Source organism: Nycticebus coucang, chromosome 7, assembly GCF_027406575.1.
Source record: "Nycticebus coucang isolate mNycCou1 chromosome 7, mNycCou1.pri, whole genome shotgun sequence".
Taxonomy (NCBI): domain Eukaryota; kingdom Metazoa; phylum Chordata; class Mammalia; order Primates; family Lorisidae; genus Nycticebus; species Nycticebus coucang.
Genome location: NC_069786.1, coordinates 44,052,723 through 44,070,364, shown reverse-complemented (window position 1 = coordinate 44,070,364; position 17,642 = coordinate 44,052,723). Strand labels below are relative to the sequence as shown.

Sequence of the window (17,642 nt, the reverse complement as noted above, 5' to 3'; positions counted from 1 at the left end):
TTTATTATACCACAAAGATCAATATAAATCAAGAGTTATGTGGAGTACAGATTGTGAGGTGGGAAGACCCCCACAGCCTGGGTGTTGTGTTCAAGGAATGACCCCCTAACTGCTTCTCCTCCCTTCCCAAAACAATAGTCCTTTCTCCTTGCTCCTCTGCCTGAAGTCATGTAGCTTCTGTGTACTTTCCTCTAAGTTAGTCTTTACCCCATGTGCTATTACTGCCCCTCAACCTTGTAAGGTGAAAATGGGCGGCACCTGTGGCTCAGTCGGTAGGGTGCCGGCCCCATATGCCAAGGGTGGCCGGTTCAAACCCGGCCCCGGCCAAACTGCAACCAAAAAATAGCTGGGCGTTGTGGCGGGCGCCTGTAGTCCCAGCTACTCGGGAGGCTGAGGCAGGAGAATCGCTTAAGCCCGGGAGTTGGAGGTTGCTGTGAGCTGTGTGAGGCCACGGCCCTCTACCGAGGGCCATAAAGTGAGACTCAGTCTCTACAAAAAAAAAAAAAAAGAAAATGTTCCCACTAGCTTTCCCTGCTCGTTTGCAACATTGTTAGTATAGCAACCTAGTTTAGGTACAATATAAATAAAGCTGTTCACATGGTTCGGTGCAGTGCTGGCAGTAGCCATCAGCTCTGCCAGACCTCCCGGCCCATCACTTTTATCTCTTGTGTGTCTTATTTTCTCATTTCCCACCATTCCCACTATGGTTTGTTTACTCTTCGCGCTGGTTCACAAAAAGAGTTACCCAAAAGTGATGCCATCAAGAACTGAGCCCTACTTTATTCCGTATATAATCACACTTTAAGCACTATGTTTAGTGCAGGGCACCCATATATTTTCAGAATCATTTGAATGAACTAGAACATATTCAGAGAAAAATAACCTCACAAGACTCATGGGAAAGGTGTGTATTGTTCTGTTTTCTATGCTTAGCACACTATGTTGACAAATCCTATAGATTTACACTCCCATGGTTTCGAAATGACCGATCTCTATCATAAAAGAGGCACTTAGTAGAAATCTGTTGAATAATTAAATGAATAAAAACACATTCTTATTGCCTTTAGATCAAGTTTTTCTAAATCTAGTTTAATATGAACAATCTCACATGAAAAAAAATGAAAGAATACTGACAATATCAATAAAGACCACTTCCACTCCTAACAGTCTATAAGTATTTCAAACCTCCCTCACGTGAGCCAAGAGGGAAAAATGTTGAAAATGAAAGGGAATGACCCATAGGGCTGATTCAATTGCATTACTTAAGTGCACATCGATTTCATTTTTCCATGTAAGTCACTGGGACCCTCTGGTCAGTTGGAAATTATATCTAAACCATTCTTGGAAAATCTGTACACTTATCAAAAAGCCAATACGGGCAGTCCCCAGGTTATGAATGAGATAAGTTTTGTAGGTTTGTTCTTAAGTTGAATTTGTATATAAGTTGGAACAGGTACATTTACCTAGCACCTCTGTTCATAAGTGTCAGTTATACATAAGTCAGATGTTTGTAACTTAGGAATTGCCTGCATAACTTCATGTAAATCTATAATATGTTTGACTTGAGCTGGGTTTATGTCCTTCAAAGGGTGAATATATGTATCTCTGATATGCAAAGCCATTTTTAAGGATATCACCTATTATTATTCATTCAATGTTTTGTGATGACACAAAATCCTCACTAATCTAAGAGCAAAGGAAATGTACACTAAGAAAGCTATATAATTTCCTGACCTCTCCAATATGAAAATCAATACAGAGCCACAGATGTGGGAGTCCCAGAATAGGTTGTCTCCATCCCTATCACACACTATTAGGTGCATTTTTTTAGAGGAAGAGAAAGAGGTAGGATCTGAGCACAAAGGGCCAAGATTTCTACCACAGCTATGAAAACATGCATCTTAACTACAGCAACAATGTTCCAAGCACTCATTCACGGAGCCTCTGCACAAGTAAGTGATTTTGATTTTTTAAATGGATTTACTTTCTTTAATGCTTTTTTATTGAACCACTTAACTATTTTGGAACAAATGTTTTTAAAAGGCACATAGCTATCAGATAGGCAAGACTGCCCAGCAACAATTAAAACTACCCAACAAACAAAAATCCAGGAGTTCTTAATAGACAAAAGAAGTTGTCAGAAATTTACTTCCTCCAAATTAGAGGTGCAGAACTGGAATATGAGTCACTCAAGCATCAAGAACTAGAATCAGAAAATAAAAAACTGAAAAATGAGCTAAATGAGTTACGCAAGGCCCTTAGTGAGAAGAGTGCCCCAGAGGTGACCACTCCAGGTGCCCCTGCCCGTAGAGTCCTCATGGAACAACTGACCTCTGTGAGTGAGGAGCTTGATGTCCACAAAGAGGAAGTCCTCATCTTGAGGTCTCAGCTGGTGAGCCAGAAAGAGGCCATCCAACCCAAGAATACAAAGACAGATCCCACAATACTTTTGGAAGATGTACAAAAAATGAAAGATAAAGGTGAAATAGCACAAGCATACATTGGTTTGAAAGAAACAAATAGGCTCCTGGAATCCCAGCTCCAGTTGCAGAAAAGGAGCCATGAGAATGAGGCCGAGGCCCTGTGTGGGGAAACCCAGAGCCCGAAGGAAGAGAACAACCGGCAGCAGCAGCTGCTGGCCCAGACCTGCAGCTGCCCCTGGAGGTTCGCATCGAGGCCAGCCTGCAGCATGAGATCACCCGGCTGACCAACGAGAACTTGGATTTGATGGAACAACTTGAAAAACAAGATAAGACTGTCTGGAAACTGAAAAAACAACTGAAAGTATGTGCCAAAAAAATTGGTGAACTAGAAGTGGGCCAGATGGAGAACATATCCCCAGGACAGATCATTGATGAACCTATCTGTCCAGTCAACATTCCCAGGAAAGAAAAGGACTTCCAAGGAATGCTGTAATACAGAAAGGAAGACGAGCAAAAACTTGTTAAGAACCTGATTCTGGAACTGAAGCCATGTGGTGTAGCAGTCAGTTTGATTCCAGGATTACCAGCGTATATTCCGTTTATGTGTGTTCGACATGCTGACTACCTGAATGATGATCAGAAAGTAAGATCATTGCTTACATCGACAATTAACAGCATCAAAAAAGTATTGAAGAAAAGAGGTGATGAATTTGAAACTGTCTCCTTCTGGCTCTCTAACACATGCTGATTTTTGCACTGTTTGAAGCAGTACAGTGGAGAAGAGGGCTTTATGAAGCACAGCATGTTCTCGCCAAAATGAACACTGCCTCACCAATTTGGACCTGGCTGAGTATCAGCAGGTGCTGAGTGACTTGGCTATTCAGATCTACCAGCAGCTTGTGCGGGTGTTAGAGAATATCCTTCAGCCCATGATCGTCTCAGGCATGTTGGAACATGAAACAATTCAGGGCGTGTCTGGGGTGAAACCCACGGGGCTAAGAAAGCGAACCTCCAGTATTGCTGACGAGGGCACCTACACACTGGACTCCATTCTTCGACAGCTCAATTCCTTCCACTCAGTCATGTGTCAGCACGGCATGGACCCAGAGCTGATCAAGCAGGTGGCTAAGCAGATGTTCTACATCATGGGGGCTATTACCCTGAACAACCTCCTCCTGTGGAAGGACATGTGCTCCTGGAGTAAAGGCATGAAGATCAGGTATAATGTCAGTCAACTGGAAGAATGGCTACTTGACAAGAATCTGATGAACAGCGGGGCTAAAGAAACTCTGGAACCTCTCATTCGGGCTGCTCAGCTTTTGCAAGTGAAAAAGAAAACAGATGATGATGCAGAAGCTATTTGTTCCACGTGCAATGCTTTAACTACTGCCCAGATTGTCAAGGTGTTGAATTTGTACACTTCAGTTAATGAGTTTGAAGAAAGAGTCTCCGTATCATTTATTCGTACTATACAGATGCGTTTACGAGACAGGAAAGATTCTCCTCAGCTGCTCATGGATGCTCAACACATCTTTCCTGTCACCTTTCCTTTTAACCCATCTTCCCTCGCACTAGAAACCATCCAAATTCCAGCCAGCCTGGGCCTGCGATTCATCTCACGGGTCTGAAAGTGATGTCCAGGCAAACATTGACAGTACATTCCTTGCCTGCAATAAGAACGCATTATTTCCAGTGGGCCACTGAAAATACATTTTTAAAGATAAAGTACTGATAATCTCCCAAACAAGAGGTTAGTAACTAGAAATCTCCCCTGAATGCTTTCATCATCTTGGAAACAAAGATAGGCTCCTTTGTGCTGTGTTATCTTTATAGCAACACTTCATCCTTGATCAGTTAGGTATTCTGAGTTTACATGCAGGTGAATGATGGACGGGAAGGAGGGAGGAAAATGTGTCTTTATCTGCCAGCATTTATTTTAAATCCTTAACACTGCATTTAAGGGGTATAAAAAACACAAATTATATATGTGAGCTATTGTTAGGAAGGCAGCAAGGAAGAACCTCCTCTGTGCTAAACAGAAGAATTGAAAGAAAAGTCACCATTGAGTACATATCATATCAGCTTAGGAATCAATTATGTTGACATTGTCAAACTGGATCAAAAAATAAACTGGCAATATGTGAAGTAAAAAAAAAAAAAGAAAAGAAAAGAAATGTACTTCCTTAATTTGAAGAGGAAGTATTCTATGAGGACTGTAGCACCCTGATGCCAAACCAGAAAAAGACACAACAAAAAAAGAAACCATTGGCCACTATCTCTGATGAACTCAGATGCAAAAATCAATGAAATACTAGCAAACTGAATTCAAGAACAAATTAACATGATTCATCACAATCAAGTGGGATTCAGCTCAGGGATGCAAGGATGGTTCAACATATGCAAATCAATCTATATCATATGTCCTATCAACAGAATGAAGGAAAAAAACCATAAGATCATTTCAGTTGATGCTGAGAAAGCATTTGATAAAATTTAACATCTTTTTCTGACCAAAAAACTCCCCAAAAATTGGGTGTAGAAGGAACTGACCTCAACATGATAAAAGCCATATTTGTCAGGACCACAGCTAGTATCACCCCTAATGCGGAAAAACTGAAAGTCTTTGCTCTACGATCTGAAGCAACATGAGGATGCTCACGTTCACCCCTGGCATTGAGTATCGTACTGGAAGTTCTAGACGTAGCAATCAGACAACAGAAAGAAATACAGGGAATCCAAACTGGAAAGGAAGAAATCAAATGGTCATTTTTTTTCAGATGATATGATCTTATATTTAGAGAAAACTGAAGACTCCACAAAAACCTATTAGAACTGATAAATTCAGTAAAGTTGCCAGACACAAAATCGACATACAAAAATGAAGACATTTCTATACGCTAACAATAAACAATCTGAAAAAGAAACCAAGAAAGTAATCCAATTTATAAAATTTACAAATAAAAAAAATACCTAGGCATAAATTTAACCAAAGAAGCTAAATGATCTCTATAATGAAAACGATGAAACACCAATGAAACAAGTTGAAGAGAATACAGAAAAATGGAAAGATTTCCATGCTCATGGGCTAGAAGAATCAATATTGTTAAAATGTCCATACTATCCAAAGCAATCTACAGGTTCAATGCAATCCCTATCAAAATACCAATGACATTCTTCACAGAAATAAATAAAAAATGCTAAAATGTATATAGAACCACAAAAGACCCAAAATAGCCAATGCCATCCTGAGCAAAAAGAACAAAACTGGGAGATTCACATTACCTGACTTCAAATTATACTAAAGGCTTGTAATAACCAAAACAGTACAGTTCAGGCGTAACAACAGACACACACCAGTGGAACAGGCTAAAGAACCCAGAAATAAATCCACACCTCTAATTTATCTTCCACACAGGTGCCAAGAACATACAGCAGGAAAGTGTCAGTCCCTTTGATAAATAGTGCTGGAATACCTGGATATCCATATTCAGAGGAATGAAACTAGACCCTTATCTCTCACTATATACAAAAATCAAATCAACTTGGAGTAAAGACTTAAATCTAAGACTGAAAACTACAAAATTACTAAAAGAAAACATTAAGGAAATGCTTTGGGACATTGATCTGACCAAGGACTTCTTGAGCAATACCCCCAAAGGACAGATAACCCAAGCAAAATTGGACAAATGGGATCACATAAAGCTGAAGTTTCTGCACAGCAAAGGAAACTATCAACAAAGTGAAGAGACAACCCACAGAATGGGAGAAAATACTTGCGAACTACCCATCTGAGTAAGAGTAGGATTGTCTTCCTGATCAGGGAAAAAAAGTCAGGGAAAGGATAGCTCCTTTCTATGTTCTGGATGCAGCCTCCTTTGGTTTTGATATTATAAGATGTATGCAAATACAGGTAGGCTGTCTTACACTGGGGGAGGTTCACCTGGGGGCAGTATTTATGTGTACGGGAGCAGATAAACACCTCTGGAAAAATTTGATTTCGGAAGGAAATGGGCCACATCCTACCCTGGTCAAAACACTTCACCGATGGTGCATCCATGCATTGAAAAGGCAGAGGCCCTCCACCTGGCAACGCTCTGGATTTTGGTGGAGTTATTTTTCATGGACTTTGCTGCTGCTCCCTGCGTTAATCAACGGGCACGAATAGCCTGATTGCCCCTTGTAAGTAATCCCAGTTCCTGCTACTTGCCCTTCTAAGCAGAAGGCTGCCTTCCAACTACTCCCACTTGTCTCTGATCATTCTTTTTCATGGTAGTGACAGAAAAGTTAGAGAAAAATAATGCTTCAAAGCACAAAAAACTTAAGGGGAAGTATAATTTAACATATAAGTTACTAGATGAATTCTTCAGGCTCCTCTTTGCTTTTGCAGTATTCAATTACCACTAAATCCTTTCTTAGGCTACAATTTTATAACTGGCTCAAACAAAGTTGATTTTTAAAGAGAACTAACTGCCCATGTCTACACAGCCACTGCTAGAAAATTGCCAATACTTCTGAACATAACCAGTCTTTAAGCCAGTTGCCAATAGTTAATTAAGAAAGTATTTTAAATGGCTTCACTCTAAGTGGAACTTGTCAATTAACTAACTCAAATTCCTCACAGGCAAAGAAAGGAAGCCAAAAACAAACAAACAAAAAACACACACAGGAAACAAACAAACTCTATGAGCCACCACTTCCTATCCTAGTTACAGCAAGAGGCCAAAGCCTCCCTTTCATCTTTTTGGAGTTTGGGGTTGGGGTTGGGGTTTGGGTTCCCTCTGCATGGGCTTTGCCACCAACTCAGGGTGAGCAAGATATGTAGCAAATGGACCTGCACAGGCCACATAGTACACACTCTTCTGGAGATGCCAAGGGGAACTAACTAAGCTGGTGATGCCTACGGACTGCAGAGTGGGTAGCCTGTGTGAAAACCCAGCTCTGGCAGATCTAAGATGTGTATCTGGGCAACTGACAGCCTCAGTGGCTCAGCCTCCTCTTCCATACTGTGGGTGTGACATATCAGCACCTATGTCATCACACTGCTTTGAGGACTGATGAGTTAACATCTGAAAAGTGCTGGAGATGCTGCCTGGTACCTGTCGACTGGAAATAGATTTCGTGGTTGCTGTTGCTATTTCTTGTACCTTAGAGATCTAATATGCATTTCATCGAGGGTTGGTGCTATTGTCTGTCTACAGATACTCTTTTCCAGTCACCAACACTAAATCACAGTTAAGCTGACTTTGAGAACGAAGAATTCCACAGCTAAGTTTGAGACAAAATGAATAAACAGAAGAACCTCAAAGCAAGACAAGGATGGCTAAGAGTTCACGGAGAAGACTGACAGACAGGGCAGAGGATGCAGGAAGTTCAGCCCAGAAATGACCAGCTGACATCAGAATGTGCTTATTAATCTGAACATTTCTCTTCAAATCTTAGCTTTTAAAATACAAATGAACTCATGATTTTCTAAAATATATTTCCTGCCCCTGTCCATTGAACAAATGTAGAAGGACACCACCACCACCACCACCCCACACACACACTAGCAACAAGCCCCTGGCATCCAGGTCTGGATTTCTTACTGCTTTCTCCACAAAAAGGCAGCAGTAAGGATTGAATCCAGGATGGAATTGGAAAAGTGCAAATAAGCCTGGGGCATCTGGGAGGGCCAGAGAGCAAGGCACCATCAATCACAGGGGCTCAACTTGAAGGACAAATAGAGTGTCGAAAACAATGATGACTGTCATTGATTATAACATATTAAATAAATCGAAATCATGAATCTATAGTAATACTCAGAGAAAGGGTATGTGAGGGAAACGCTTCTTTACAGAAGAATATCACCAGCTCGATAGAGAAGAAATGAAAAAATTATAAAATCTCCATTTTGCAACTTCACTAGAGTAGCTGATTCCAAGGAAGCTTAAAAAATGGGTTGGCAAGTTGTTGGGAAGCAGCGTATTTGCACCTTGTCAAATACCACACCAGAAACTCTTACCAATTGCAAAGGAAATGAGTATCTTCACAATGAATGATCCAGCAGTCATCAGCTCAACATCAGCTCAAGTATCTTCACAATGAATGATCCAGCAGTCATCAGCTCAACATCAGCTCAAGTATCTTCACAATGAATGATCCAGCAGTCATCAGCTCAACATCAGCTCAAGTATCTTCACAATGAATGATCCAGCAGTCATCAGCTCAAGTATCTTCACAATGAATGATCCAGCAGTCATCAGCTCAACATCAGCTCAACAAAGACAGGAGGGGACTAAGCCGTTGACAGCATCGCCTATGAAGTAGCTTTGGCAAAAACGTGTCGCCTGAATCTACTTGCCCCTCTACACCTTCTACACCTAATGTCCAGATCACAGGAAATACTCAAGATAGAGAAGCAGGTAAATGACATGTGAGGAAGATCAAGAAACTCATAATGTGGGGCACCTCTAAGACGACCTTCCCAGACGCTTCAGAAAGTTCAAAAAGAAGGCTGTTACTGCTTAAAAAATATTAAGGAAGCACAAAACCAAGTTATGCAACCCAGGGCTGAAAAAAGCTAAGATAAGCAGGGAAATTTGAAAATGCCCTAGACATTAGATGACAAAACTGAATCATTGTTAATTTTCTTAGGTGCAATACTACTACTAATAAGAAGAATGCATTACTCTTATTCTCATACGCCTTCTTTTTAGGAGTTTTTTTGAAGTATTTAGAGTGAAATACTATGATGTCTGAAACTTGAGAGAGTGACAGAAGAGCAGAAATAGCAAAATGCTGTTTGCTAATGCTGCATATGGGCATGGTATGCAAGAAGCACTTCCCCTTTTCAGTAACTGCTCTGCGCTTATGCCCTCCCATGCCATTTTATTACCATTCCAGGGTGATCACTTTGTCCACTACCTCCAGGTTCCTGCCCAGAGACATGGGTTTCTGCAATGGTTTCATTATCTGAAGGCAGGAACATATATTCCACGTGCTCATCCAGGTGCAGCCAGGCAGTGAGAAAGGAGTTCCACACCCTGAATTCCTTATTTCCTACAGGCAATGGAGTAGAAAGGGAGGCCTGAATTCTGGACACAGCCAGCCAGGTTCAGCCGACAAGCTTTTCCAGCTGCCTTACTACCTGGTGATTATTAACTATACAATGGAAGTCCACCCCCACTGGCACTAGAAAAGTTCCCAATGATTTGAAACAATAACAACGCCACGTACAGCTCTTGAGGCTTACACGCCAGGTGCCATTCTAAATGCTTTACACGCATTTTCACGAACGTGTCATCTCTACCACCTTATCAGTAAGTACGACTACCAAGTACTGAAACACTCATTGTAGGCGAAGGCTAAATAAAGGAAAAATAACAATAATGGAATTCACATTTAAAAGGCTAAGTCGGATTGGGCGCCCGTAGCTCAGTGGTTGTGGCGCCGGCCACAAGCACCAAGCACCGAGGTAGGCGGGTTTGAACCTGGCCCAGGCCAGCTAAACAGCAATGACAACTGCAACGAAAAACTAGCCAGGTGTTGTGGCAGGCACCTCTAGTCCCAGCTACTTGGGAGGCTGAGGCAAGGGAATCGCTTAAGCCCAAGAGTTTGAGGTCGCTGTGAGCCATGATGCCACAGCACTCTACCAACGGCAATATAGTGAGACTCTGTCTCAAAATAAAATAAAATGCTAAGTCATCCTTGCTTGCAAAAGCAAAAATTGGTACTGGGGGTAGGAAAACATTCACTATTTATCCCCTAAAAAGCCATTCATGCAAATCCCCACCCCAGCCCACCCTCCAAATTGCACGTCTAGGCATCCATAACCATTTACCACGAGAAAGAATATATCACAATCAAAATCATAGTCTGTTTCCTGATATAGATCTATCTTCCACAACAATCAAAGGAAGAAAAGCAAAGACATGTTACCTCGTCCCGGCATTCCTCCCACAGCCTCCCCAATCAGCCATTTTGCCACTGGTCACATCTCTCTTTCTACATGTTAATGTTAAAATGTTCAAAAGACTAGAGCAGATGTTTCCCTCCTCAAAGTTACTGCAGATAGTGAATAAGGGGATAAAATAAGCTTCAGATATGTCATGAGGATAGGATATAGGGGAGTGGAGAGACCTTCAAACATTAAGAAAGTTACATAATCATTTGATTCTTTGAAAGGTGAAAGTGAATTGTACGGGCATGTGTAAAATAAGAGAAATGTGGGAAACCATTCAGAAAATGCCTGCAGTACTTATATAGTAGCTTTATAGAAGACAGTATTTTTCATTAATAAAGTAAGAAGGCTATACTGGAATATCATACAACAATGAGAATAAATAAACTATTACTATAGGCAACAGCATGGATGAAGCTTCACATAATATTGAGTGAAAAAAGTTAGATACTAAAAAGTATGTACTATAGGGCCATGCAATATTTATTCATTTTTTAATCAAAAAAATTAAATATATGTAAATATACATATATAAAATCCAAATCAAGCCAAAAATTATGCCAATAAAATTCAGAATAGTAGGGAGGGTACAGTGACAAGGAGGAGGCGTGGCGGATGGGGTACCCATTAACAGGTCTGTTCAGGGTGTGAGAATTCATGGAACTATACTCGTAGACATGCATTTTTTCCATATCTTGTTATACTTCAATAAAAGTGTGTATGTTATACTTCAATAAAAAAGTAAAATCCAAAATATGAAAATAATACCCCTGCACCAAAAGATCTCTGACTCCTACTTTTGAAACAACCTCAGAAATGGTGCTTATTACATAAAATCATCAACTTGAAGAAAGCAAAGAGCTCAAGGCAATTAGCAGCCATCATCTAAGTCTAGATGTAAAGTGAAATTAGATGCAGTCGCTGCAACAGCCATACAAATAACTCCGCAGACATTAGCAAGAACTTCTGGGGGAAGTAATTACAAAGCCTTTGATCTTCTGCTATGTTTTCTACGTGGATCTCGAAGAAGCCAGTAAACAAACAAGGCCCAGCAGCCCTCAGGCAGCGCCTCATGTTCTTCCTCTGAGTATGTGCCAGGACCAGAACCAGTCTCCTCTGCATCGTAGCTGCTAAATTCAAAAAAGGACCTAGAGGCTACCAATGTCCTGAAGTAAAAACATCATAACTTAAAGCAGACTTCACATAAGTTTACTTCTGTCTACTCCCTCTAACAGGATTCCAGTCAGAAAGCGAATTTTATCTACCCCATGTTGGCATTTTCTAACATCCTTAAGAACAAGGAAGGATGGCTCAGCGCCCATAGCACAGTGGTTACGGAGCCAGCCACCTACACCAAGGCTGGCAGGTTCAAACCTGGCCCGGGCCAGCTAAGCAACAATGACAATTGCAATAGAAAATTAGCCGCGGTGTTGTGGCAGGCACCTGTAGTCCCAGCTACTTGGGAAGCTGAGACAAGAGAATCGCTTAAGCCCAAGAGTTTGAGGTTGTTGTGAGCTGTGACACCACAGCAGTCTGCCCAGGGCGACATAGTGAGACTCTGCCTCAAAAAAAAAAAAAAAACAAGGAAGGATGGAGAACTTGAGAGAAGTAGGACAGCCTGCTATTGCAGAACCCCCAGTTCTATCTGACTTTCTTGCCTACTGGTATGGATGGAATTGTGTCCCCTGCAAATCTACCTGCTGCAATTCTAATTCCCAGTTCCTCAGAACACGACCTTATGCAGAAATAGGTAGCTCACTGCAGATGTAATTATAGTACAGCTTGCATAGCTGCTCACCTCCCTACGTCGACCACCTCCTTACGGTGACCTAATTTTCACAGGACATGCACCACAAGTATGTATCAGTACAGTAGGCCTAGTTCCTTATGTTGACCACCTCCATGTGTTAACCAGTTTGTGACAGTCCCTGGTATGGTCAACTTACAGAGGTTCCACTGTAGTTAAAATGAGGTCCTACTGGAATGGGGTGGGCCCTAAAGCAGCACAATTGATGGCATCACAGAAGGGTAAATTCAGACACAGACACACACGTAGGGAGGATGCTGTGTGAAACCTGGAGACACATGGCCACAAGGTAAGGAAACACCAGAAGCCGGGAGAGAGGCGTGAAGCAAAGCCTTCTTCCCTCCTGCCATCAAAGGGGCCTAGCCCTGCCAGCACCTTCGTCTCTGTCTAGCTTCTGGAACCGCCAGACAATACACTTCTGCTGCCGAAGCCCCCAGTTTGTTCCTTGGTTATGGTGGCTCTGACAAAATAATACACCTGCACTGACAGTACTCTCCTTATCTTAGAGATTAAGAAGTACAGAGGGGTAAAGCAGATGGCCTTAAATCACTAAATCACTAAGTGACCTACTGACCAAGTTCAGAATTCAGGGATCAAGATAAATCCCACTGCCATAGCTGTGAGGAGTAAAGCATGAAAAAACTCACCTGCCCCAGAGGCCTTCTAACCCCTCCCTCTGGATTGGCTTAAGCTACTCTATCTAAAGGGAACTAGAGGGACTAAAGCACATCCCAGAAGGCGCCCCCTCCCCTACAACCAAGCCAACCCCCGCACACCTTCCCCTATGGACTTGTAATTCCCACTATGGGAATGAATTACTTTTCAATCTCCTGAATCTGTTAATAAGAATGTAGTTACTGAAAACGAGGCAAGAAAAAAAAAAGAGAGAATATGAATAGAAATGGCATTTTAATATGTAATGATACTTCAAGGGAGGTTGGTACTTTAGAATCACTTCTGAACTTTAATATAGAATTAATCTACATTGTCTTCCAAAAATGTCAGTCCAGCAAAAACCTTGCGTGCTGGTATCCATTTCAAATGCAGCCATGGAAAATAAAAAGTAACCTCTATATGCAATCAACATTAGGGTAAGTTTTATGCATTGTTTTGTGGTACATGCCAGCTACAGTGAAAGTCCAAAGAACATTAAACATCAGTAATATCTAGATGAAATTTAATATTAACAGGAGCAGGATGGCTGGAGTTAAATTCTGTGAAACAGAAATGCTCTTATCTGAGCAACCGCAATAGACAATGGCCATAAGCTGGACACCAGTCCAGGCACTAAAAGTGGGTCCAGAGGTGAACAAAGCAGGGTCAGAGTCGAGCTCAGGAACTGTGGCCCAGAGGTACTCACACTGTGATAATATCTGTTGGTCTTTAAAGGTGAAAATTTCATGCCAACAACCTCAGAAATTTCCATTTGTTCTTTCAAGTTTTAGACTTAGCCAGACCTCCATGATGGTCTTTGAAATAAGTACCAAAGGCTGGGTTTTGCCCTTCCCTGGGGTACACAGCATGGGAAGAATGTTCCCCTCTGTGCTGTGAAGCAATCGTGGAACCAAGGTACTGTGCAGGAAAACCAAGGTCACTGATTTAATCCCAAAGGACCAGGTGACCTCGAGAGACTATACTCTTCATCCTGGCTAACATGTTTCAAACCACTGGTTTACAGAAATGGGTTATATCCTCCAGAATCCTCAGAGGTAATATATGCAAAGCATTTCATGAACAGAGAGGGAAGCAAAAGCCAACACGAATGATGTTCCTATTGTGGCCAGAAGCACTCAGACCTCTGCCCAGGGTCATGGCGCCTTGCGGGTGGGGGGTTTGCAAGGTGAAAGCAGCTTCCCCTCTGCCACTACAGATGGGACTTCCTCAGTGCTTTGGGGACCCTCCTCTGGCCTGACAAGGTGGCACTGTGACCTGGCATTGTCAGCCTACCAGGGGAACTAGAAGTGCTGATGGTCACAATCCTTTTGTGAATTCTAAGACTTCCCTTTCCTACAAGGACTGAGCAGTTCGGCAACAACCCCTTTGGCGATGTCTGCCCCTCCGGAAGCAGCAGTTGCTTCAAAGAGGCAGCTCAGCTTCAGCCTAAAGCTGCACCATTAAGATTTGATGCCATTCCAACTCACCTTCTTTCTCCATGACATCAGATCACTTTCAGCCAAATGACAAGTTGAACAATAGATGCCAGTGTGATCAACTTCCATTTTTACCTTATTAAACATGCGCTTATCTATTAAAAAGATTCCTGGCGCTTCCCAGGATCAGGGCTGGCATGCTGTGCTAATGGTGTTGCGTTTTCCCTGTGGCACATGTGAGCTTAAAATGGAGGCAATTATGGTTGCGTGCGTTCATATGGATATGCTTGGCTCACCAACTTTAATAAACAAGATACTGTACATGAAAAAGTAGGGACGAAAATCTTCAAAGCCACTCTCTTCAAATCACTTTAAAAACAGTCTGGAAACAAGCACTTTGAAGAGTTGCTCCAGCAGAGTCCTGGGGAAGTTTTTTAAAACTGTAGTTACCACTTTGTAATTATACGCCACATTGTTTTTAAGAAGAAATCAAAATGTATAAAAATGAAGTTTCCAAATGCACAGGAAACATATTTTCAAAGCGAATCCATTATGTGCAAATGACTATTTAAGGCATGTGGAAAACAAAGCCCTGCTCTCCCACCCTACTCTCCCAGGCCACGGCAAAGCTGGTAAGTTCCACTGCCCACTGGATAGGCTTTTACAAAGGCAGGCCCGGGGCTGGGGTGCACTGGACACACCTCCAGTCGGATCTTTTGCTTTTTACCTTTTCAAAGTTGTAAGTGATGTCCTGGGAATTAAAAATGAGCCGCCAGGGCGTTCTGTCCCATTTTACAAGCCACTGGTCACTAAGCCATCTATGGCCATCCATTCTAGCCACCAGCAGTTTGGCAAAAGCCGGAGGCACAGTTTGTCATCCCTGGAAATTACAAATACCAACCGTGTTTGGAGTGGAGGGACTACAAACTCTGCACATCCAGGTTTGGAATGTTTTCACTTCTCCCTACCACGAGTTTCTTCCTCCTGTCTCCTCCTCACGTAACCAGCTCCAACCCTGCACATCTTAACCTTGACACTACATAGCTACAGAATTTATAAAGATGTCTTGAACACCTCAGATTTAAAACGTTCCTAATCAACACCCTCCACTGAATAAAGGCAACCAAGCTTTTTATCCATTTTCCATTCCTGCTCTTTTTTAAATTTAAAGTGAGGATTTTTTCCCCTCTACTTTTTAAGGCAATATGTACTTATAGCCTCACTGTAGCTTATATATTAGATCTAGAATGTTTTTTTTTTTAATTTCATCGCATATACACAACCAACACTATCATTTCCTTCTTGTCTTTTTTTCATAGAATTTTATTCTGCTTCATACCTAATTCACAACATATCCTAAATATGATCTTAACTGTAAAATGGCCCATCATATTAAAATAGTACTATAATCAACTTATCCATTCCTTTCTTGTTAGACAACTCACATTTAATTTTTCCTGATTATAAATTATACCTTAAAGAATACTTTATGCTAAATCTTTTTCTGAATGTCAAGCATATCCTTGGAAATAGTTTTCTAGACTTAAAATTACTCTAGGTGTGACTAATTACTCAGATGGGCAAATTATTTTGAAAAGCTTTCAATAACTCTGTCTCAGAGAAAAAAAAGCAAAAGAAAAAAAAAAAAAAAAAAAGCCAGGAGTGGTGGCACATGCCTGCAGCTATTGGGAAGATAAAATAGGAGGATTACTTGAGCCCAGGAGTCTTTAGGCTATAGTAAGCTGCCCCTGTACTACCACCTAGACAACAGAATTATACCTTGTCTCTGGGGGAAAAATTAACTTGAAGCAATCTAAGAATTTACTACCAATCTATTAAGATAGTAGAGCCACTTTGGCTCTCCTCTATCAGTCTAAATAGATTTTATGACAAAAATTACTGTTAGAAACAAAGGACATTTTATCATGGTAAAAGGAACAATCCATTGGGAAGACTTAATGATTATAAACATATATGCACCTAAAAGCCCTCAGAATAAATGAAGCAAAAAAAAAAACAACAACCCACAAATACACACACACAAAACACCCCCTCCCCCCAAAAGACAACTGGAGAAATAAGCAATTCAACAATACCTGGGGACTTCTATACCTCACCTTCAATAATGGATAGGCAAAAGATATACAAGCAAATAGAATACCTGAAAATTTTAGAACCAACTGGACAGTGAACATAACACTTCACCCAAGAATAGCAGAATATACATACTTTTCAAATTATCCAAAATAAACATGTTTTATAGCATGCTAGGCTATAAAACAAATCTTAATATATATAAGAAATCAGGCAAATAATGTTCTCTGGTCACGATGACATGAAATAAGAAATCATCAACAGAAAGACATTTGAGAAATTCACAAATATATGAAAATTAAACACCATACTCCTAAATAATCAATGGGTCAAAGAAGAAGTCACAAGAGAAATTTAAAAAGTATTTTGAGGGTGGCGCCTGTGGCTCAGTGAGTAGGGTGCTGGCCCCATATACCGAGGGTGGCGGGTTTGAACCTGGCCCTGAACAAACCACACAACAACAACAGAAAAAAAAAAAAAAGAAAGAAAGAAAAGAAAGAAAAAGAAAAGTGTTTTGAGCTACCAAAGGCAACAAAGTGAAACTGTGTCTCAAAAAAAAACAAAAAGAAAGAAAGAAAAGAAATAAAAGAAAGAAGCCAATTTGAGGCTATATTCTATGTGATTCCAACTATACGACATTCTAAAAAAGGAATGTCATGTAGTTGGAATCTTTTTTCTGTCTTTTTTCTGAGTAGTAGTGAAGGGTTGGGGGAAACATAGATGAAACAGGACTTTTAGGTCAGTGAAACTATTGTGTATGATAAATAATGGTAGACACATATCATTTTACATTTGTCAAAATTCATAGAATGTGTATCAAGAGAGGACCCTAATGTAAACTATGGACACTTTGGGTGGTAATGATGTATCAATGTAAGTTTACTAATTGTAAGAAATGTATCACTCTGGTACAAGAAGTTGATAGCGGGGAAAGCTGGGCCTGTGTGTGGATAGTGTGGCTATGTGGAAACTGCACTGTGTATTCAATTTTGTTCTGAACCTAAAAATTCTCTAAAAAGTAAAAAAAAAAAGAAAAGAAAAAAAGAAAAGAAAAGCTTTCAATAATATATTGCCAAAGGGTTCCCATTCATTTCAGTGCTGAATCATGACATTTCACTTCTCCATACTCAAATCCATTCTCCCCCGATCCCTGGAGTCTTCCCAGGATGTCTTCTGCTCCTGGATTATTCTTGCTACAGCGTCACCAGCAGGAGGACAGGCCCCAAGGTCAGAGGCCTACCTAGTCTCACTTGTGGAAGTTGGGGGTATTTTCCATATTTGCTTTTGTT

General features: G+C 41.0%; 1 protein-coding gene and 1 pseudogene across 16 annotated transcripts in view; one reads left to right on the top strand and one right to left on the bottom strand.

Annotated features, from left to right (window-relative positions):
- Positions 1-17,642, bottom strand: part of LYPD6B (LY6/PLAUR domain containing 6B) — a 202,832-nt gene that overhangs the window by 150,638 nt on the left and 34,552 nt on the right. The window contains exon 1 of one of the 15 annotated variants that reach the window (XM_053597346.1): positions 9,298-9,469. The exons of 13 other annotated variants lie outside the window; for them this stretch is intronic. The gene's annotated coding sequence lies outside the window, so the exon portion shown is untranslated. Of the gene's footprint in view, positions 1-9,297; positions 9,470-17,642 lie in introns of those variants that run through there. One more of the 15 variants, XM_053597347.1, reaches the window with a different exon arrangement.
- LOC128589697 (unconventional myosin-Va-like) lies at positions 1,895-4,565 on the top strand (annotated as a pseudogene). Its single transcript, XR_008381119.1, has 2 exons — positions 1,895-1,952; positions 2,112-4,565. The product of XR_008381119.1 is annotated as an unconventional myosin-Va-like (transcript).